At 42.3% G+C, this 23,152-nt stretch overlaps 1 pseudogene; it reads left to right on the forward strand.

Moving 5' to 3' along the window:
* The first annotated feature begins 20,712 nt into the window (after positions 1-20,712).
* Positions 20,713-21,080, forward strand: LOC116764612 (annotated as a pseudogene).
* The last annotated feature ends 2,072 nt before the right edge of the window (positions 21,081-23,152 follow it).

A 23,152-nucleotide genomic window follows, 5' to 3' on the forward strand; every position in this document is an offset into this window, starting at 1 on the left:
ACAGCAGAGTTGGGGAAGAAACTGGATGATCACCAGCTTATAAGGGATGCAGAGAAGAGGAGCCTGAAAGCAAAGTCTGGAAGGAATGATCCGAGATGCAGGAGGAAAACAAGACATGAATGGTGTCACCAGAACCAAGAGAGAATGAGTTTTAAGGAAGGAAGACTCTAATGTCAACTTCTGCAAAGAGGTCCCCTCCAGTGGACCGGAGCTGGACCGGAGCAGTGGTTCCATTGGAGAAGATGAGCTGCACGTGCCCTTTTCATCCTCAGAAGGAGAGCTTTGTCTTTTACTATTAACATGATTCTCTGACTGATGTTTCTGATCCTACTATGACATTTTTTTTACAAATGCAAATAGGGCGTTTGATGTTACCAACGTTGACGGGGACACTGCACATTCAGGTCCCACAGGAGCATCTGTGGCCAGAGTTGTGGGAACATGGGATGCAGCAGCCAGCATTTCAGGACGAAAACAATGGATGAAACAAAAGAACGCTGACTCCACTTAACACCCAGAGTTTTAAAATTCCCCAAATCTTATTGGAAATCAAGAAGACCGCTCCTAATGAGCTGCAATAAAGCTCTTCTTCCGAGATCCACGGTCTTGCAGAAGCAGTTTCTACTTGTTTAAAGGAGTTATTGAAATTCAAGGAGGGTCCTGGATGTCTGTGCCTCTCTTTTTGAAAGGAACCTCCTCGTCCCTGGGTGACCCTGAGCTAATGAGTCTCTGGCTGATGGGTCATCTCGCAGCCTGGACTCAGAAGTTGCTATCAGATTCATTAGGTCCCTGCAGTCACATTCTCCAGTGCCTGCAGCAGCCAGAGAAAGGCCATTAGCTCAGCCATGCGCCCTCCCTCGCCAGCCTGCCCCCACCTGTGCTGCCTCTAATTTAATATTTGCAGACATGCCGGGCATTTGTTACTAAAATGTATTATTCTCCATGCAAACACCCTTCCATCAGCTTGCCAAGAGACCTGAAGCACCGTGTCCTGCATTGGCTTAGCAAAGCTGCAACCTGCCAAGACTGTTTGAGAATGACCCTGAGTGTCTCTTTTTTTTTTTTCTGCAGAGACATTATGGCCACATTTGTCATGATCCTTTCCAACTTGGAACTCTGCTGAGAGGTGTCCCATGCATTCGCAGCCAGACTTTTGGTGTCTGGGCTGGGGCTCCAGTGCAGGCTACAGGTTACTTGTTTGGAAGTGCTTGTGCTGAGTGGTGCTGCTTCTGAGTTATGGCCCGGCTGGCAGGAACCATGGCCACGGACACATGGGAGCAATTGCATGCTTCTCCCCATCACATAGATGAGGGGTAGGTGAGCATCTCTCTTTCCTCAGGCAGCCAAGGAGACCCTCTGCTAGACCACACAGGCCCCAGCCGCACCTCTCCTGGGGCTCCAAGCAGAATTATTTAGCTATTGAAAGGAAGAGTGTTTTCCTTTTCTTGGCTCCATGGGGTCCAGAGCTATGTGTGGGGGGAGTCTACCCTGGACCGCTGTCTGCTGCTCAGTAGCTTCCACTCTGAGTCAGACGTGGTCTGCAGACTGGACTGTAAATCAAGAAAATGAGGCTGGAGTTACGAGTTATCTGGACAGCTGGGCTGATCTGGTTCAAAGCTCTGTCCTGTATTTTGCTATTCTATTGGATCCACATTTTTGTCATTGACATGCCTTGGATGTAATGACGCGATGGTGATAATACATCGTGTGCTTTTTGGTCATTATTTCTGTGTTACAGTTTTTAGGTTCATAATCAACCTCCTCCCTTGCCCTGCCCCCTTCTCCTGAAAAAGGTAGTGATCCTACGTGTGTCCTTAAACTTTCCAGATGAAGATTCCACAAGTTGTGTATAATTCTGGAGGCTGAAATTGATGGAAAGAATCTGGAATTTGAAACTATGTCTAGGTATAGTTTCCAGATGTGACCTGGCCACTTACTAGTTGTGTGGATTTAGGCAAGTCTCTTAAATCCATGGAGCATCTGTTTCCTCATCCATGAAATGGGGATCACGAATATCTACCTAGTGAGATACAGTGCGTGGGGCTTGGTAGATAACTCTATCCTGTGAGTGAGGACCCACTCAGAGCTCTAGAGCAGAGTGAGGATTCCCCCATCCACACCCAGAAGATCTCCCTTCCATGTCGGGAAGAACTGCCATCCTCCAGAGAAGGTCAGTCAACAGGGACTGGCTTTCCATCCAATTCAGTCTAGAAACAGGAGCTAGATGAATACAAGAGAAGCAACAAATGCAGGGGTACTTACGATGGGCTCTTCTCAGACCTCATGTATATCAAATCCTTTAACAGTCACACCAGTCTTATGAAATAGGTCCAATTATTATCCTTCTTTTATTTTTTTTCTGTGCTTAATTCCTTTATTTCCTTAGGATACATTCTTTTCTAATTTTTTTTACTGAAGTGTAGTTAATTTCCAATGTTGTGTTAATTTCTGTGATACAGCAAAGTGATTCAGTTATACATATATATATATTCTTTTTTATATTCTTTTCCATTATGGTTTACCACAAGATATTGAATATAGTTTCCTGGGCTATACGATAGGACCTTGCTGTTTAACCACATTATCCTTCTTTTACACGGGAGGCAACTGAATCTTAGAGCTGAAACGACTAGATAGGTTCCAGAATTCACAAGCAGCGGAGTGAAGCATCAAATTCAGGTAGGCTGGCTACAGAAACCAAGCTCATAACCACCACACAAACTACCTCTCCTAATATATTCTCCAAACTAGTCTCCGAAACAACCTCAGAGTCCAATTTTCGTTGCAGAATATAGTACATTCCAGGGTGAGAACCTGTGACTCATATCAGATCTCGACCCCTCAGCCAGACGCTCAGGATGTGTCTTTATCTCTCTTTGCAGCACGTGTCCAGTGTCTGCACACCGTGTCACTGAAGCCACAGGACACAGGTGGCCCCATATCTTGTCTGCACTTAGATTTGGCCATGAGCTACGGTTATGAAGCCTGTGTCCTAAAAAATGAGAGAATGGCAGAGCCTGGGTTTGACAAGTAACCACTTGACAAGTAACTACTTTTTCTTTGTTTTCAGTGCTATGTAAAGTGTTCAACTTCACAAAGAGCTGTCATTTTAAGAGCATCAGAAAAAAATAAATGAGCTGCACCTGCAAACACCTTATCGCCCTGTAAACTAGGAGGTATGAAATGACTGTTCTTCTGTCTAGCTCATTTTCCTAAGTAGATATTTAAGAAAGGTGGTTGAAAGCCCTCCACGGAGAGATTCTCATCTAATTTTATGAGCTAAAGGGGGACTTGGAGTGTGTTTTTCTCAGAAATTATCTGGCTTCTTGCCTCCAGTTTCTGCCAGACCCCAACTTCTGAATCTAGACCCAGGTCCTGAAGGTTTTAGGTGTGTGAATGGGAGCGTGTGTGTGTGTGTGCGTGCGTGCGTGCACGCACACACGTGGTTAAAAGAGTGCTGACAGGATTCAATATGGAGGTATTCTAGGTGCTGGTGTGGCTTTGACCTTGAACCCTACCTGGTCCTGGTTTATGTGCTTCTACCTTGATTTGGTTACCTCGTGCCCCAGGTTGATACTGCTCCACGTCTTGTCCCAGTCTCTGAGGCATTGCCTTCTTAGCCTATGATACATAGGAAGAAATAAGTGTGTCCTGCTCTTTCAACGAAAAAGATGATGCAGTCACAGGTGGAGCACCTTTTTCCACACTTACAAAATCATGCAAGCTCTGAAAACTGAAAGCTTTTTGGTATCTCTTACCTGGCCTGAACATATCTGGCAGCAAAACCTGATGTGAACTTTAGCTACTTAGTTTTTTAGTTTAATTTTTATTTTATATTGGAGTGTAGTTGATTTACAATGTTGCGTTAGTTTCAGGTGTACAGCAAAGTGATCCAGTCGTACATGTCTGTATAGCCATTCTTTTTCAGCTTCATTTCCCACATAGCTTATTACAGAATATTGAGTAGAGAAATTTAGCTGCTTAGTCGTGCTGTTTGGTGTAGTTTTCACATATTTTACTGCATAAATATTAACACACTTGATTAAGCATTGTTGCCCCAGACCCCTTGGGGGCTGTCACATAATATATTCCATATGCACCGTATTACTTTTTTTAAATCTAAAAATATTCTGGTTTTTGTAATACATCTGGCCGCACGTATTTTGGATAAGGGATCAAAAACCTGTGATCTCATTTAATCCTTGCCAATCATCTTGTGCGATAATGATTATGTCCATGTTAAGAGGAGAAAACTAACAGAAAGTTTGGTTAATTTGTCCAGGGTCACAAAACCATTAAGAGGAAGGTCCAGGATGAAATCTATGCTTTTCAGCTTCCAAAATACACACCTTTCCAACTACTTTACATGGTCTTCCAGCTTCTTTAGGGGGGTAAGCCGTGTTTCTAAATGATGTAGGCATTAGGAGTTTGGGATTAACATATACACACTACTATACATAAAATAGGTAAACAACAAAGACCTACTGTATAGTACAGGGAAATATACTCAATATCTTGTAATAACCTATAATGGAAAAGAATCTGCAAACGAATATATGTATGTATAACTGAATCACTTCACTGCACGCTCGAAACTAACACAACATTGTAAATGAACTATAATTCAATTAAAAACAATGATGTAGGCAAGGTGGAAACAGGACCACGAGCAGAAACATGGGCGGTGCTCTAGAAACTGGCCACTCAGAGTATGGTCCTTGGACCAGCAGTATTGGCATCGTCTGAGGGCTTCTTAAAAATGATGAATGGGCACACCCGTGACCTACTGAGCCAGAATCTGCATTTTATCAAGGACCAGCCCCACCAGGTGCTTCTTATGCTCATGAAAGTGTGAAGAGCCCTGGGCTAGATGATTGGAGGAGGAAAAGACCACATGCCACTCTAAAGAGTTCTCAGAATTGGGATCTTTTGCCAAGATTGCGCTGCTGGGCAGCACCCTCTGAGGCAAGGCAAAGGAGGAGGGAGAAGAATGCAATGGTTCGCAGCTCCTCGGTGGATGCCAAGGACAGAGATGTGCCCACGATGATAAAATGATTGCACGCTTGTTCTACTAGTCTGTTGCCTCAACAGTTTCTTCCCAAGGTGGGGCTATTTTTCTACTTATCGAAGAAAGTCCTGCAACTGCGTATTTACCTCGGGGGAAAAACTCAGGGAACTGGCCTATCAAAGAAGAGTATCAAACTCATTACATCATAATTATTAATTATTTGCTCATCAACGGTATGGCCCTAGAGCAGGTGAGCAAAACAAGGATTCCTAGACACCTGTGATTATGAAGGGCATGCATCTTGGGGGAGGGGGCTGGCCAGACCAGAAATACTAAACCAACTTCTATGGCATGTGAGAAAGTGGTTAAGTTCTGAATCCAAAAGGAGAAGTAGACCTGGGTAAGGAGGAACAGGGGTCGGGGTGCAGGGTGGGCAGCGGGGGTGCGAGGGGGGCAGGGGGCTGTGGGGGGCAGGGCAGGCGTGGTATCTGACAGCGTGCTTGGGGGTACAACTTGTACGGGCAGTGCCATCTAAATGAAGTCTTGAAGGAGGTGAAGGAATTAGCAAGTGGAATCTGGGGGAAAGCGTTCCCAACAGAAGAAACAGCAGAGCAAAGGTCCTGAGGCAGGACCATGTCTGTTTCATGTGAGGACAGCAGACAGACTCAGGTGACTGCAGTGGGGAGACCAAGGGGAGTCATCTCAAACCCGATGCCAAGCTCTCTGGCTCTCTTCTTTGCCTGGCTTTTACATAAACTCTGGGGCTCACGGAATCCAGAAAGGATTTCCCCCACGGGCAGAGCCTTGCCTTCACCATGGCCCTTCCGGCCCTCTGCCATGGGAAGACGTCATCCAGAGCAGTGCAGGTGGGGTTGCTGGTCCACTCTGCAGCAGTGTCTCTCTCACCCAGCTTCCTGTTTAAGCCAAACAATCCCTGTGTCTCTGGACACAGGGCTTTCATAGCCTCACAAGGCCTGGCTGGAGAGGATGTGGAACGCTGGCCCCTGTGGAACTGACAGTCACGTTGCCATTTCCAGTCTTGGGGGAGCGACCCCAGGGTTGGCCAGCTTTCCCTAGTTGCAAAACTATGGCCAGTGCTGCCTACCAAGATGTGTTGATTGTCAGACAGAAGGTTACAGGGAGAAGAAAAGGATTTTGACTGTGCTTCTGTAAGTGAGCACTCTTCCCCTCGTGGCAGGCCTCACCGGGCTCCACCTTTACATATCTTCATGGCCACAGAGACGTTCAAGTTTAGAATTACAAGAGGCTGCTCACTTTCCCCTGGAAGGGCAAGATGGGCTGCCTTTCATACCTCATCGATGGTTCCCCTTATTTTGCGGGGGGGGCGGCTCACGCCGATGGCCCTGTCTAATTTTAAATTGTGGCCTTTTTCTCTCTCGAAGGAAGCTGTAGAGCACAAGAGGCATGTAGAGGTCATTTCCTCTAACACCAGCATATTAAGGATCATGATCTTGAGACACAGAGAGGTCATCTGGCATGTTCAAGGTCACTCTGTTGGTGGCCAAGCATCCAAGCCTCCTGCCTTTAGCCCAGAACTTGTTTCACCATATTGAGACTCTGGGACTCGCTCTTTTTCTCAGTGATTTTATGCTTTTTGTTTTTCTTCCCGTCCCATTACCAGACGTAGTTTTTCTCCTCCAGTGTTCCAGTTAACTTAGGGACAACTAGTTCAAAATAAGTCTCGTATTTGCGACTACATGGGATGCACTGTGCAAATGAAAATTAAGGGCGAATAAGAAAGAAGTTTCAGGGCTTCCCTGGTGGCGCAGTGGTTAAGAATCCACCTGCCAATGCAGGGGACACCGGTTCAAGCCCTGGTCTGGGAAGATCCCACAGGCTGTGGAACAACTAAGCCCATGCACCACAACTACTGAGTCTGCACTCTAGAGCTGGTGAGCCACAACTCCTGAGGCCCACGTGCCACAACTACTGAAGCCCACACACCTAGAGCCCGTGCTCCACAACAAGAGAAGCCACCACAATGAGAAGCCCACACAATGCAACGAAGAGTAGCCCCCGCTCGCCACAACTAGGGAAAGCCGCACGCAGCAAAGAAGATCCAGCACAGGCAAAAATCAATCAACCAATCAATCAATCAAAAAAGAAAGAAGTTTCAATCGTCAAGACAAATTCTAGGAGGAGGGACAATCATTACGAATACACGTAAACATAATGCAGTGTGCTAACAAGAATACGAGGAACTGCTTAGGTTGCTAAGAGCAAGGATGAGAAAGTTTTGCTAAAAGAGAGGGGGTAGAGAAAAGTGAGGTGGCCAAGCCAAGTTTTCATCTACTGGTTCCACTTATGAAGGAAAAAGCTCTGTTTGGAAACTCACCCTGCCATTAAGAATTATCAACACTTTGGGTTTCCATGTTGGTGGGAAAGTGTCTGGCTGTCACAGGGATCGAGTGTGGGTATTTTAAAATGAAGGCATGAAGAAAGCCCTGCTGTTCTCCATGCAGTCACCACTTTGGGGTTTGAACGAGAACCCCTATTGCCTGTAAGTTGATCTTTCTCCTTGAAGTCACTCTTCATAAATTCTCCCAGGGTCTAGGGTCTCTTCTTTAAAATATACGAGGTGTGTGTCAAGGCAGCACAGACAACAGTATCTGAATGTGCAACGTGGGACAGAACAAAAAGGCCCATGTGAGATTAACTGGAAAATGTATCCAACGGAATATTCATGTTCCCTATAGTATTATTACACATATGGCCCTGAATTGAAAAATAATGTTCCTACGTTGAATTAAATACTATTTCCTCTGTGTCCCCACCGTATTTGTGCATGGTTCTATTACTCAGTGATAATGCATCCAGCGTGTATTCAGCCTATCCTATGGTCCCAGGCAATGCAACAGAGATTGAGAGTATAGAAAATTAATGAGAATTTGACATGGTAGTCTCATTAATATTGAACACAGTATTTTAATATTATAATGCACTGTGGGAAATACTATAAACCCTAAAATCTAAGTGACTAAACACAACAGAAGTTCATTTCTTGCACACATAAAGTCTAAAATGTGCCTTTCTAATCAGTAAGGGGTAAACTCTCCTCTAAGCAGTAAATTGGAGATCCAGGTTCTTTCCATCTTGTGGCTCCACCATCTTCAACATCTGACTTCCAAGTGAGGAGAGGATGCATCTGCCTCTGAGTTGCCTTGGTGTGGAAGTACCCACTTCATCTCTGTCCACTGAGTGCTTTTACGTACAGGAGAAGCTGAGAAATCAAGTCCTTGGCTGGGCAGCCACTTTCCAGCAACAACTTGACACTATGAAAAGGCAATAGGAATCTTTGGCGGACAGCTAAAAAATCATCCATGCTACAGTCCTAGAATCTTTGAGTTTGGTTTGGGTCGAGGTTGCAGTTCCCAGCTTCTCATGCGGCTGAGTAGAGTCATGTGACTAAGTCCCAGCCAATGAGATACATATGTATGTTATGTGATCACTTCCAAGGAACTCCTTCAGATCAGCTGTGTGCTCTTTTTCCATTTTCTTTTTTTTTTCCTTTTTTGCAGTACGCGGGCCTCTCACTGCTGTGGCCTCTCCCGCTGCGGAGCACAGGCTCCGGACGCGCAGGCTCAGCGGCCATGGCTCACGGGCCCAGCCGCTCCACGGCATGTGGGATCTTCCCGGACCGGGGCACGAACCCGTGTCCCCTGCATTGGCAGGCGGACTCTCAACAACTGCGCCACCAGAGAAGCCCCCCATTTTCTTCTTTATCCATTCCTCCACTCTGTTGGAAGTGACAGCTGGAGTCCCCACCACCATCTTGGATCCTGAGGTTGAGGACCATACCTACAGATGGCAGAAAGGACAGTTCACAAATGCCTGAGGCCCTGAAAGACAGGGTGAATGACTTGGGCTACTTACCTCAGCTTTTATGTGAGGAAGAAATAAACTTCGATCTTTTCACAGCTTACGTTACTGTAGGATTTGTTAATTACAACTGAACCTTATCATAAGTGATATGTAAGCAGAGTGAAACACCTGTAAAAAGACTTGGAACTACATGAGGATTCTGAAAAAGTTGAGAGTCTGATGTTGCTGTAGTATAAGGCTCATGGCCTAGGGCAGGGATAAGCAAATGTTTTCCAGAAAGGCCCAGATGGTAAATATATTAGACTTGGCGGGTCATATGATTTCTGTTGTGATTTCTCAACTCTGACATTGTCCTGTGAAGGCAGCCATGGAAAATGGTGTAAAGGAACAGGAATAGCTGTGTTCCAATAAACTTTTACTTCTAAAAACAGGTGGTAAGGAGCGAAATTTGATCATCTTAGAGGATAATGACACTGCATTGTTTTATCATTATCATTTATTTATAATGATCTCACTATTGTTTTTTTTTGGTTTTGTTTTCAGCTATATATCCATGTATGAATCATAGTGTCAGGAGTGGAGAACAGGTTTAACTGACAGCTACGCAATGATCAGGTGAATGGTCGAACTCAATCCTCCAACTGTGCTTACTTAGATCTACTCTGGGTGCCAAGGGGATAATCATCTAACTTACTCCTACCCACAGATGCCATTTTTGACCTCTACTAGGAGCTTTCAGTGTCTTCTCTGAAAGAAGAGGCTAGTGGTGAAATATTTTTAGAAGCTTGACAGTCTATAAAAGCGGAGAATTTTTCATCATTTGGTAGCTGAGCCTTTTCCCTTTTTTTCTAGTAATGGAACTGAATCTGATTTGACAGCCGTCTCCCTCTTCTCAAACAGAACGTTACTCCATCAAAAAGGAGAGAGTTACAACATTTAGGGGGTATCTGTTATGATGAAAAGTACTCTGAAGTAGGAGACAGAAGTTCTCTTAGTTTTTTACTTTGCTGGAACCAAGTGTTTGGGGAAACCCATTAATCTTCTAAGTCTTAAGTTTCTCATCTTTAAAATGGTCACAGGGCTATTTACTTCAAAGTAGATTGGTAGCGTCTCATGGGGCTGATGGTATGAGCTGTAGGAAAATGTTTGCACGAGCTGGTACATCTTAGGCCGTATCCGATTGCCCTGCAGTCAATATATAAGAAAACACAGAAGAAAGACACATTATAAAAGGTGGAGAGGGCAACTTGCCCTTTGAAAATACATCATGCCTTATGCATAATAGAATTCAAAGCATTGATTCACATTTGGGAACCATACAGATAGAAAGCAATCATGTCAGGAATTCAAATGCTTCAACAAAATTGGATCTAAATGGGTCAAAAATGAGTCTTTCATTTATGGGAAATGCTTCTAAACATGGTTCTAGAATGTCTCGTATTGAGTTTGAGCAAACATTTGGGAAACTGGCAAGAGCAGAGAATCCGCAGATGTTTTCCATATACACAGTATATATTAAACAGACGAGTGAAACAGAGAATTCAGGAAATGCTCAGACAGAGAGGGAAATTGTTAAGTGGAGAAAAATCTGTTTGCTTTCCTGACACCCTCTCTCTTGTCTAAATCAATTATGAACATTCATCTAACCTACCCTTATAGGTCATAGAAACTTACATGATCAGAAGTCTGAGAAGGTCTGGAAACAGAACTATTAACTAAGCTTTTATCACTAATTGTTATGCTTCCTTTCTTTCCCTCCTAAGCTTTTATTGGGAAAATTCCCCCAAAGCTATCATTACACTGAATAATGACAGAACTTACTTAATGAGGCAGAGAGCAGAAACTTTTTGAGATAGCAAAATTTGCAACCAATTAAATATTAATGAAAAATTGTCTATCTCAGAATCCATTTCTTCACATTCATTTTCTCTCATACTTGCATTTAATCTACAGAAAGTTGCCATCATGTATATTAGAATTTGAGAAATAAAAAATGTATGAATAATTTCATGATTTTCCCAAGAGCAAGTTTCTGTACCAGTTAAGAAAATGGGGCTTCCCTGGTGGCGCAGTGGTTGAGAGTCCGCCTACCGATGCAGGGGACACGGGTTCGTGCCCCGGTCCGGGAAGATCCCACCTGCTGCGGAGCGGCTGGGCCCGTGAGCCATGGCCGCTGAGCCTGCGCGTCCGGAGCCTGTGCTCCGCAGCGGGAGAGGCCACAGCAGTGAGAGGCCCGCGTACCCAAAAAAAAAAAAAAAAAAAAAAAAGAATATGAATGAAAAAGAGGTTAAAATCACCATAAAGAACCATACATTTCTAGATTATTAAAATCAATGCTGTCAAATGATCATCACTGTGAAGATGATGATGATAACATTTTTCCTACGCCTTTCTAGTTGTTGATATATATTTTGTAAAGTTTTTATCTGGTAGTCATAGAATAAAGTCTTGATATTATATATGAGTAGCAACTCAATCCAAGTGATAGTTAATGAATTGCCCAGATAGTTTATTTCATGAAATATGTTTGTTCTGAGATACAAATTCTTCTTTATTTTAGTTCTAGAAATACCATACATAAAATCCAATCTTTATCATCGAGGCATATGAAAATTTTTAAATAATTGAAAGTTCACTGTAAGCCATACTAAGTGGGTAGACTACACACAGTAACTAAAAATGGATGACAAAATGTATGTGGGACCTTCAGGTGTACAGATTTCCTAGGTTCCAGGGTGAATGCTGATAATTGTTTGGACTTAGGGAGTCCCCGACTGTCAGCTCTTGCTGTCTTAGGTACGAGACCCCCTCCTATTTATTTAGATAGAATTTTTGCACTTCTTGCCTTATCATGAACCACAGGACATGCAGTAGTTATCACCTGCAAAATACCTTGCCCTTCTACATCTGGGACACAACTATATTCTTCCATTATTCCCATGAAGCAAGGAAACTTACTACTATTTATAGGTGGTGACCACATCGACTATTTTCTAATATGTTCTGTCATGGCCTATTTTGCTAGAAAGTTAGTTCCTGGGAAGCAGTAATTCTATTTGTCTTATTTACAGTAGGTTCCATAATTCACAGAACAGTGCATAGTGTAAGACAAAGAAAATAAATATTCTTAATAACTTACCCAGGGTTATTTCCTATAACTTTTGGGTTTCACAAGGGCCCTTCTGCCATCTCAGCCCTCCAACCTTGATCATTTCTATATTAAATCTCTGTGTATCATTTAATATAGAAATTTATGTAGCTATTTATTTATAAATAAATATTGTTATTTATGTTATACTTGGATTTGTCCAACTGGAAATATTAACCTTTAATTGTAAAGGATCATCAATGCCAAGCAATATTCTAATCTTACTACTGATAACACATTAGGAAAGTGCCTAGAACCACATAGAAAGTTACTGTTGACTTGAGCTAAATTTATAGAACAAAACAATGCCTGAATGACGAAAACAACTGGATTCATATTTTACCAACTTTGGGACTGAAGGATAGTGATCGACATAAGCTTTGAGAATTTTACACCCTGCAAAAGTATCACTCAGTATTGAGCACAAAACAATTATATTTTCATGTGTAAGAGGACCAGAGAATTTTATTACTGTTAGTTTTCATTAAACATATTTATAAAGGATCTACTGCAGGAGGATGACACTTAAACAAAGGCAGGGGTAAAAGTAATAATAATGAGTGGATATATAAATTAATAAAATATGTCAGAAACTATTGGTTATAAAAGTAACTGTTTTATATTAAAAAGTGCAAAAATTAAGCCTCTAGATAGCAATGATAGGTTAGTGGTGATCAGTGGCCATTAAAACATGATAATTTATATGTGTTCTGGAAAAAGACAAAAAACCCTCACATACTTTAGACTTTATTCATATATAAAGTCTATATCTATCTATCTATCTATCTATCTATATATATATCATGAGTGTACATTTAAAAATTAAGAACAGTAAGTGTGAAACTAGAATTATGATTATAGATTCCCAAACACTAGATGAGAAGAAAAATTTTAAGACCCAAAATAAATTAGGGAATATAGAAATTATTATCAATGCAAAATATGTTTGAAAAGAGGAAAATAAATAAATGTTGATTCACTGAAAACATAGTGGTAGAAGACAGTGGAAATCTTGGACACCAGGTCTCTAAAGATGCCAGGGTAAAGGCCAGAGATTTTCTAACTGCTGAATGAGACAGCAAAACAGCAGTAGGGGCCAAAGTTCTGCCACATCCTATTGCTGTTGGGTGCCAGCCCCTGATAATGCCAGGGAAGGGGCTGTGCTTCCCCAATAATGCAGCTTAAGGGCCCTACAGTTCAAGAGGTGGAGGGCGTCTCTCTTTAGACTGACACAGAGTCATAATGGATCTTCGTGTGCTCTCCAAAGTGCAGTTGGGACTGGGCACTTGTGATGTTTAATTTTATGTGTCAATGTGACTGGACCACAGTGTCCAGACATATGGTCAGACACTATTCTGGTTGTTTCTGTGAGCATGTTTTGGATGAGATTAACATTTAAGTTGGTGGATTTTGAGTAAAGCAGATTTCCCTCCATAATGTGGATAGACATCATCCAATCAGTGGATGGTCTGGACAGAACAAAAACTGACTTCCCCTGAACAAGAGAAAGTTCTGCCAAGCAGATTGCCTTTGGACTTGAACTGCGACACTGACTCTTCCCTGCTGGCCTATCCTGCAAGTTTTAGACTTGAAAACCTCCTTAGTCACATGAGCCAATTCCTTAAAATAAATCTCTCTCTCTCTATACACATACTATTGGTTCTATTTCTTTGGAGAACCTTGACTAATACAGCACCCAAACACCTGCCCCTGCTCCTGTTACCATGAGTTTCCCTTAGTAAATGCTTTTTAATAAAGTATGATGTGCTTGTCTTTCCTTGCCTTTCCTTTAAAAATAGGGAAAGTATAGTTTATCAACACACCTAGAGTGTTGTTCTTTGTACTAGCTAATAAAATGAGCATAGCTTTAGCTAATACAATGTGCATAATGTTATTAAAAAAGCAATGAGAAATGTCATTGATGAACAATGTTAAAAACAAAACAGGGCATAAAAATAGTAAAGATTTTAAATGCATAAGAATATATTCTGAGCAACGTTATGCCCATAAATTTCAAAAATTTAGGTAGAGCTGATATTCTTCTAGAAAGAAATCACATATACATTGAAAAAAGAGGAAAAAAATTTAGATAGAGCTGATATTCTTCTAGAAAGAAATCACATATACATTGAGAAAAAGAGAAAACATCTGAGTAAGCTTATAACTATTACTAAGTTAAATAGGGAATCAAAGATTTCCTTACCAAAAGATGCAGGCTCACATGGTTTTCAGGTGACTTTTACTAAACTTTAGAGAACAGTGATTTAAACAAAATGATGCAGAAGGTATGAAAACAGTTATCTAACTTATTTTATCAGCCAATATGATTTCAGCACCCAAACAAGAAAATTTTTATCACATAGAGATTAAAAATCTTCAGTTATATGTTAACAAAGCATATCTGTTAGTGTATACAAAAGCATTAGTTTTATTATTTTAAATTTTTTGTTAATATATTCATGTCTTAGTAAAATGTGATGATTTCTATGGTGGGAAAGACAGAAATCCACATAATGAGGAAATAAGCACAGGAATTATTGTGATATGGAAGAACAGTGGTCCAGAGGGGAAGACTGAGGCAAAAGGGTTATTCTGGAAGATAAAGTATAAGAGCATTCTGGGCCAAGGGAGCAGAAAAACACTGTGTGTTGACCGTGTGGGCAAGCTTGAGTCACTGTTGGTATTTGGCTATGACAGAAGTAGGGAGATTATCATGGCAGCTAGACCAGGCCCATTCCATGGAGGTTCCCCTTCCTTGGGCTGGCTATCACCCAGAGTCCTGAACTGACTTCCTCATTAATGCTGCATTTGTTCCCATTTCCCTTGTTCCTCCAGCAACTCATAATCCCTTTAACAGGAGCAGAGGCAATGTTGTTTATTCTGTCTGTAAGTCAGGAGTGTTTCCCCATGAATGCAACACAATTGTTTTGAGTTTAGTCTTCTCTTTGCCTGCTCTGGGCCTTGCATCCAGTGTGCCCGCAGCACCTCTTCACTGACTGATGGATGGCACTTTGGCAGAGAGCATGGTCAATTAGTTAAGTCTCACACATGGCCCAACTGTCTAAGGGAGAAAACCAGAAACAGACTGAATGCAAAATGATGGAAGAATCGGAAACAAAGAACAAGGGATAGAAGCAAACTAACTCACATCTTTAAAGAAGCATTGGGTCAATAGGAGGGGATGCGGCGGGGGCAGCTCCCCTAATGAGCAGCATCCCGGTACAGAGCCCAGCGTCTGGATTTGGCGTCAGAGGCCTGGGCTTGAGCATAACGTGTTGTCAAATAAACAAGTGCCCTTGAGCCAGTTGTTGAAACTTTCTGAATAACATCCTCTTCTGAAAATGGAGAAAATACATACTTCACGCGGTTGTTATAAGGACCACACAAAATACGGTCTGTGAAAACGCTTTAAAATCTGCAAGTTGTTACTGTCATTTAATTACAAAGCTTGCCTGGTTGGGCAAGAAAGACAAAGCACACTGAAAAACAAAATCCAGATTGATTTAAAGCAACGCAAAACAAAAACTAGTAGAAAACAGGAAACGATGTCAGGCATAAAACCTTGGCATACTTTCCATGTTTAGAAGCATTTCCCATAAAGGATTATATATAACTGAGTGACTGGAAAACCTTAGGAAAGTTCCATTTCCTCTCCTTCCTTGCTTAGCTCCACGTGGAGCTCAGGAATGGTTGCTTGGAGGCCCTGCAAGCACTCATCAGCCCCCTGTAAGGAGAACTGGCTGTGCCGTTCATGGTTATTATCCTTGAAGCTAAAAATGTGATGGGAATGTTACTGCGTTTCCTTAGAGCAGGTTTCTGCATTCACAAGTCACCTCCACTCAACCCACAGGCCTCTCCGAGCTCACTTACAGCCTTGTCAGCAAGAATGCAGAGAGTAGCCTGCTGCGGCTGCAACTGAACCCTTTGGGCCGTGCAGGGTTCCTGACACTGCCAGTGGGATAGTCATCACTTTTATGGTATCTAACTGACACCTGCCCTCCTCCCCAATAAATCATGAATATACTTAAAATTTTTTCTTTTTCAGCCAGCAGAGGGATTGTGAGGTTTTAGCACAAACAGATTACTATCTTGATGGCCACAGTCTTTTAACTAACGCTAAACCCTCGCTTTAATCTCTCCTCCCAGATCTGGGACATCGCAGTTCAAATCTCAAGGGCAGGGACCTACTGTCCTGTATCTGAATGTAACTTTGGCTGCACCACCTTGGACACTGTCCTCTCTGAGCTGCAGTTCCTTTGCTGAGGAAAAGGTAGAGCTGATGACTAGATGGTGGCTAGATGACCCTTATCATCTCTTCCCATAAAAATTTCCTCTTCAACCTCAACCTCATCTTACCCCACAAGATGCGTAGTCAGGCTGGAAGCATCGCCAGCAGCTGACAACTGTGTCACTAACTTGGCGGACCTGTGTGACCTTTTCTGCAGCAATAGAGCTGCTTTCATGGTCACTCACTGCCTCGCACTCTCCCTGTGTAAGATCAGAGCAACTCTTATTCAGAACCTTTTCTGGTTCTGTTGACTTTAATAAAAGGACCTTCCCATACGGAGCTGGAGCGAATCATTTGGTGGCCACACAGTTTCCATGTCATGGCACACACTCACCCTTAGGACCTCCTTCACGATAAAATAAGAAGGCATCATTGTGCTTTTGCCCTCGAAAGTACTGAAAATCTGTGTTGCTCTCTGTCTCAGCGACTTCGATTGATCTGCACCTCAGTAGTGTGTGTTACTCCTGGCAGCCACGGGACAGAAACTGTAGGGGTCATGAGATCTTGTGACCTCAGCCAGCCCATTCACTGAATTCTCCATCTGCTTACAAACTGCACCCTGTTGCTTTTATCAAATGACTCAGTGAGTTGGGGATGTACGTGCTTTTTTTGGCTTTTTAATACAAATTGAAAGTGGCAGGAGGGATTTTGTCAGACAAGAACTTGAGGGAAATTTTGAAGTGTTCTATGGAACCAGATGTTGTACAGTTTATTAAAATTAAGAGAACTATTTAATACAGATGTTTATAGATATTGAACATATTTATTACTGACTTTTATCTTTCAGAAGTTCAAATTGCTCTACATTTCTTAAAGAAGGGCAAAGAATAAGAAAAGGGGAGGAGGTGCTGTCACGATAGCATTGCCAAGACATGACCTTAGTCACTTTGTGTGTTATAAGAGGAGTCCTTCATCATAATTTTGGAGATGGTTATCACCTTCACCTGTGTGGTCCTGCGTATAAATCTAGAAAGAATTACCAAAAACTATTTTCACCATGATTCTGAAACATCTTGAAGTAAAAACAGACTTCAGTTTTGAAACTTGGTGCATAATGAAAAAGAGCACACTGGTATCACAAGAAAGAGTAATGGAAACAATTCTGAGATTTACTGATGATGGAGTCGCTCAGGGTTCAGTGCCTCTTTTCAGGGTCCAACTCACCTCTTCCAGCAGAGCAAAAGCTGAAAGTTCAAAGCCAACTTGAAGGAGCTCTACCGTTGACCAGCCGAAGTTCACAAACGTCCAAATAGCTTCCTCACCTGTAAAATGGGATTCTTACAGAACTCATCGGGTAGGATTCGAGAAGAACCAACTGCAGTGTGGCATGCTAGACACACAGCACACGCATGGCACTTTCAGAGGCCCTTGATTTTCAGCCACTATGGCGAACTTTATCACTCTCAGCCTGGGAAGTATAATGGTGAAATTTTGATTCTTATTCTGTTCCCAAGTAGACATAATAAATATAACTAATAAAATTTTTGTGTTGCGTAAAATGAAAAAAGCAACAGTCTGGAAAATCTCACCCCATCTTGAATATCCAAAGCATAGGCATAAACTTTGTCTAGTGAGCATGAAATGGTTTCTCACCCCAAGGAGAATGTTACCAGAAAAAGAGAACATTTGTCTCCAGCTCCTATAGCTCGAGGGATATTTGGAAGTGAGATAGAAGAGGGGAAAAAAGTGAGGCCCTGTAAATAGCCGCAGGACAAAGGGCACATAAGAAGTAGGGGAAAATCATTCAGACAGAACTCTGACCTTCTTCCCACCAAGCGTACAAGGAGGATGGGATTGTCCCTCCCACCACGGGAGTCAAGTAGAGGGCATTTGGAAGAGAACGGACAAGGAAGCCCAGGTCCCTTGGGCAATTATTGTAAAATGGAAATTGAGCAGCTAAAGGCACTGAAGCAGTTTGTGTATAAGTCCTGAGAAAGGAACTGGGCAATCAGAGAGGCTAAGAACTTGCCAAAGTTAAAATGTTAAAATGCAGGCAAGCTGACACACGGAGAGTACATACACCTTAACAGCTATATTCGTAGTCTGGGGAGGAGATGCTGGTACTTGTCACTAGTTCTAATTCAGGGGAAGACCAATGGCTTCAGTGCACAATTCATCATGTAAATAATGTTGAGTATGTCTGTATCCCTTCCCCAAATACCTGCATGCACGCACACGCACACAGACACACACTTTTAAAATTCTTCTAAAACTTAAAGATCTTTTATGGATGTATTGAAAGGGAAGGATAATGAATAAGTGATATCAATAACATTTTTCACACTCACCATGCCAGTGCAGGGATGGGATAGTCCCATGGTGAGGGAGCTAAAGATTGTGGAGAGACCACTGTATTATGGTTTACTCTGCAGAATAATATTACCACAAACACAGAAGCTTAAAACCACACACATTTATTATCTCACAGCTTCTGTGGGTCAGGAGTCTGGGCATGGGTTCGGTGGGCTCTCTATAAAGCTGCTAACTAAGTGTCAGCCAGGGCTGAGTTCTTATCCGAGGGTGGACTGGAGAAGGGTTGACTTCCATGTTCACATGGTTGTTGTCATCTTTAAAATCCTTGCGAGCTGCTGAACCGAGGGGCTTAGTGTCTTGCTGGCTGGCTGCCAGAGTTTTCCCTCAGTTCCTTGTCGTGTGCCTTGTTCTTTAGGGCAGCTCCCAACATGACAGCTTGTTGCTTCAAAGCCAAGAGGGAAGAGTCTTTCATCATGACAGTCCTTACAATTTTATGTAACATTATCAAGGAAGTGAAATCCTGTCACCTATTGGTTAGAAGCAAGGCACAGGTCTCACCTACAGTCACAAAGAGTGAGTTATACAAGGGCAAGAATAGGAGGAATAAGTCATGGGGGCCAACACAGAGTCTTTCCACCAAAGCTACTATGTGTCAGGAACTTTAACATATTGAATACTTGATCTTTTCTGCTTCACTCTGAGATGCATATTATTATCACTTTACAGATGAGGAAACTGAGCCTCCCAGAGGTGAAGTAATTTGTCCAAAGATCACAAGCTAGTAGAAATGCGTCTGGAATTCTAATACAGATCAAAACAAGTGTTATTTTTCCTACCCTTCTTTATTCGCCCTTTTAAGGCAAGGGTTATTTATCCTTCTTTCCTGGGAAGACCATGGAATGACCTCCAAGAATGCAACAGGAGTGAGCAGTTGAAATTACTTCCATCTTGGCCTCTGACAGTTGAGTGACACCTCTTCTTCTCCAAAGCCATCACAGTCATCTCTTAACAGAGCTATTTTAGGCTCACTGGCCTCAAGGACCAGGCCACTCAAATCATCTCAGTGAGGCTTATTCTTTCTTACTCTCACAAAAAACAATCTTTAGAATTCAGTTTAAGAGGGTCCCTGTGATTATCGTGTTCTTTCTAATCTAAGTATGGGAATACTTTGATTTGGAGTGAGGAGACATTTTCACACATTTTTGGGTGAACAAGGTCAGGTGATAGCTGGTTTATAGATACCATAGAAAAATGCACTTGAAAATCCTAGTCATTTCACCAAATCTTTATGTTTAAAGATGTAGTTTTGAGAATACTTTTGATTTTCAAATGTGTGCATATAAAGACGTTGGTATACTTGAGACGTAAAACAACTCCATATTAAACTATTTGCTATGCCTGGAGCATTACTGTTATTTTTCATTCACTTAAAATTTTATTTAAACACAAAAATAATTTTAAACTTTATTTTGCAGTGCATTGATTGAATTTATTGATTTAGTTTAGTTCTATTCAATAGCAGTATACTGTAATGTAATTAAAATTTTTTTCTGGTAGCCACATTAAAAATATAAAAGAGGGGCTTCCCTGGTGGCGCAGTGGTTGAGAGTCCGCCTGCCGATGCAGGGGATGCGGGTTCGTGTCCCGGTCTGGGAAGATCCCACCTGCCGCGGAGCGGCTGGGCCCGTGAGTCATGGCCGCTGAGCCTGCGCGTCCGGAGCCTGTGCTCCACAACGGGAGAGGCCGCAACAGTGAGAGGCTCGTGTACCACACACACACACACACACACACACACAAAACATATATATATATAAAAGAAATAGATGATGTTAATGGTAATTTTTCTTAACCCTATATAGCCCAAATCTTATTATTTTAATATACCATTAAAATAAAAATTGTCAATAAGCTACTTTGCATTCTTTTTATCCTACTAAGTCTTCAAAATCCAGTGTGTACTTTATTTATAGAATATCTCAATTTGGAAGCTACACTTTCATCGGAAATATTTGATCTATACTTAGTTTTCGTAAACCATGCAATGGTAAGTGTAGATTCACATACCCAAATTGTTCTAAACATAAACGTTTTCAGCCCGCGAGTTGCCGCCGTCCCCCTCCCCCCACGTCCCAGCCCCCACCCCAGGGTTCCCTCAGCCCGGTTCCCCGGAGGATGAAGTTCGTGTATAAAGAGGAGGATCTTCTTGAGAAGCGGCGCTCTGAGGGCGAGAAGATCCGAAAGAAATACCCGGACCGGTTGCCGGTGATAGTAGAAGAGGCTCCCAGAGCTCGGGTAGGAGACCTGGACGAAAGGAAATGCTGCTGCCTTCTGATCTGACAGCTGGTCAGTTCTACTTCTTGATCAGGAAGCGAATTCATCTCCGAGCTGAGGATGCCTTGTGTTTCTTTGTCAACAATGTCATTCCACCCACGAGCGCCAGGATGGGTCAGCTATACCAGGAACACCATGAAGAAGACTTCTTTCTATATGTTGCCTCCAGTGATGAAAGTGTCTACGGTCTGTGCAGTTGCTGTCCCTAAGGTGTGTGGGGGGGTCCCATTCTACAAAGAGAGAGGGGGCCCTCTTTCCTTCCACTACTCCTCCTTGAGGGTCATACACCACCTCCCGTCTTCAGGACCTGCACTTCCTAATGTTTGAGACTCTCCTCCAGCCCCTCGTAACACAAGGGTTAATGGGGGAGATGGCCTCTAGTACCTCTCCTTTCTCCATTCTTCCCCTTTCTTTACCACCTTTCCCATTCTGCTTTAGACTTCTTGATTGTCAATCTCTGTCACATCCGGTGATTGTTTTGGTTTCTGTTCCCTTTCTAACTGCCCAAGGGGCTCAGAACGCCAACAATCCCTTCTTTTCACTCCCTTCCCTTTATGGGGTAGATGGAAGGGACTGAAATTGTGGGAGGAAAGTAGGAGGCACATTAATAAAGAGGAAACCACCAAGCAAAAAATAAATAAATAGAAGTTTTCAAATAACCGAATCAGTATGCTTTTGAATTTAAATTAATTAAAATTAAGTAAGATTAAAAATCAAGTTCCTCAGTTACACGAGCCATATTTCAAGCGCTCAGTATCCACACGTGGTTAGCAGCTACCATACTGGACAACATAGGTCTAGAGCAAGCTCGTCACAGAAGAGATTTCCACTGGACAGTGAAGATCTAGAAGCTCAATAAACTTTTTGAACATTGTTGAATTGGGAAGATTAATGTTATCAACAACAAATTAGAGGAAAGACTAGGCAACTAGTATTTAAGCCTACGTTTTGATTTGATCCCAGATGAAATGATGATGATGATAATGATAATGATAATGGCATTTTATTCAATGCTAATTCTGTGCCCAGATCTCTACTAAGCACTTTGTACCCCTCTGGTGTAATTTCATCATCCCCACTCCACAGATGAGGTACAGAAAGACAAAGTCACTTGTTTAAAGACATGTATCTAAGAAATGAACAGTGTGAGCCTACGCGACCAGACAGTCTGCCTGTAGAGCCTGCATCCTCACTTAATTTACTCTTCTGCCCCTCAGAGATTAATATCTTTTTAAGACTTATCCTAAATAATATAGCATAGTCCTTGAAGCAAAGACCATACTGCATGCTCCTCTTTCTTCAGTGGCCTCCTCATTCCCCAGTTCAAGACCTTTGCTCCAGCTTTTCCTGTAGTGTCTTCTTTCTTCACCTTCACTTGTCAGAATCGGAACCATTGGTCCATAGCTGCTTCAGGAACAGCATCCTCCAGAGATGCTGTCTCAAACTTCCAGTGGAAACATTCTTGTCTTAAGGTACTTTATAGGTAACTACATTTCTTGGGGCATAAGAGTCCTTTTCTCCTTTGCATTCTGGCTTCTCTGCATGCGTATTTTGTCTCCACAAGTTGGCATTATGTTCCTTGAAGGCAGTTCCTGTTTTGTTGGGATTACTGTCCCCATTTTCCAAAATACCTTCTGCAACCTTAGATGTCTGTAGCGTTAATAATTCCATATTGTTCATACAGTTCCCATCCCATGTGCCTGCTTTTTTTTTTCCTTATATGTGGAATCTTTTTTTTTTAACATCTTTATTGGAGTGTAATTGCTTTACAATGGTGTGTTAGTTTCTGCTTTATAACAAAGTGACTCAGCTATGCATATACATACATCCCCATATCCCCTCCCTCTGCGTCTCCCTCCCACCCTCCCTATCCCATCCCTCTAGGTGTTCACAAAGCACCGAGCTGATCTCCCTGTGCTATGTGGCTGCTTCCCACTAGCTATCTATTTTACATTTGGTAGTGTACATATGTCCATGCCACTCTCTCACTCTGTCCCAGCTTACCCTTCCTCCTCCCCGTGTCCTCAAGTCAATTCTGTACGTCTGTGTCTTATTCCTGTCCTGCCCCTAGGTTCTTCAGAACCATTTTTTTTTTTTTAGATTCTATATATATGTGTTAGCAAACGGTGTTTGTTTTTCTCTTCCTGACTTGCTTCATTCACTCTGTATGACAGACTCTAGGTCCATCCACCTCACTACATATAACTCAATTCCATTTCTTTTTATGGCTGAGTAATATTCCATTGTGTATATGTGTGCCACATCTTCTTTATCCATTCAT

Source organism: Phocoena sinus, chromosome 13, assembly GCF_008692025.1.
Source record: "Phocoena sinus isolate mPhoSin1 chromosome 13, mPhoSin1.pri, whole genome shotgun sequence".
NCBI classification, from domain to species: Eukaryota; Metazoa; Chordata; class Mammalia; order Artiodactyla; family Phocoenidae; genus Phocoena; species Phocoena sinus.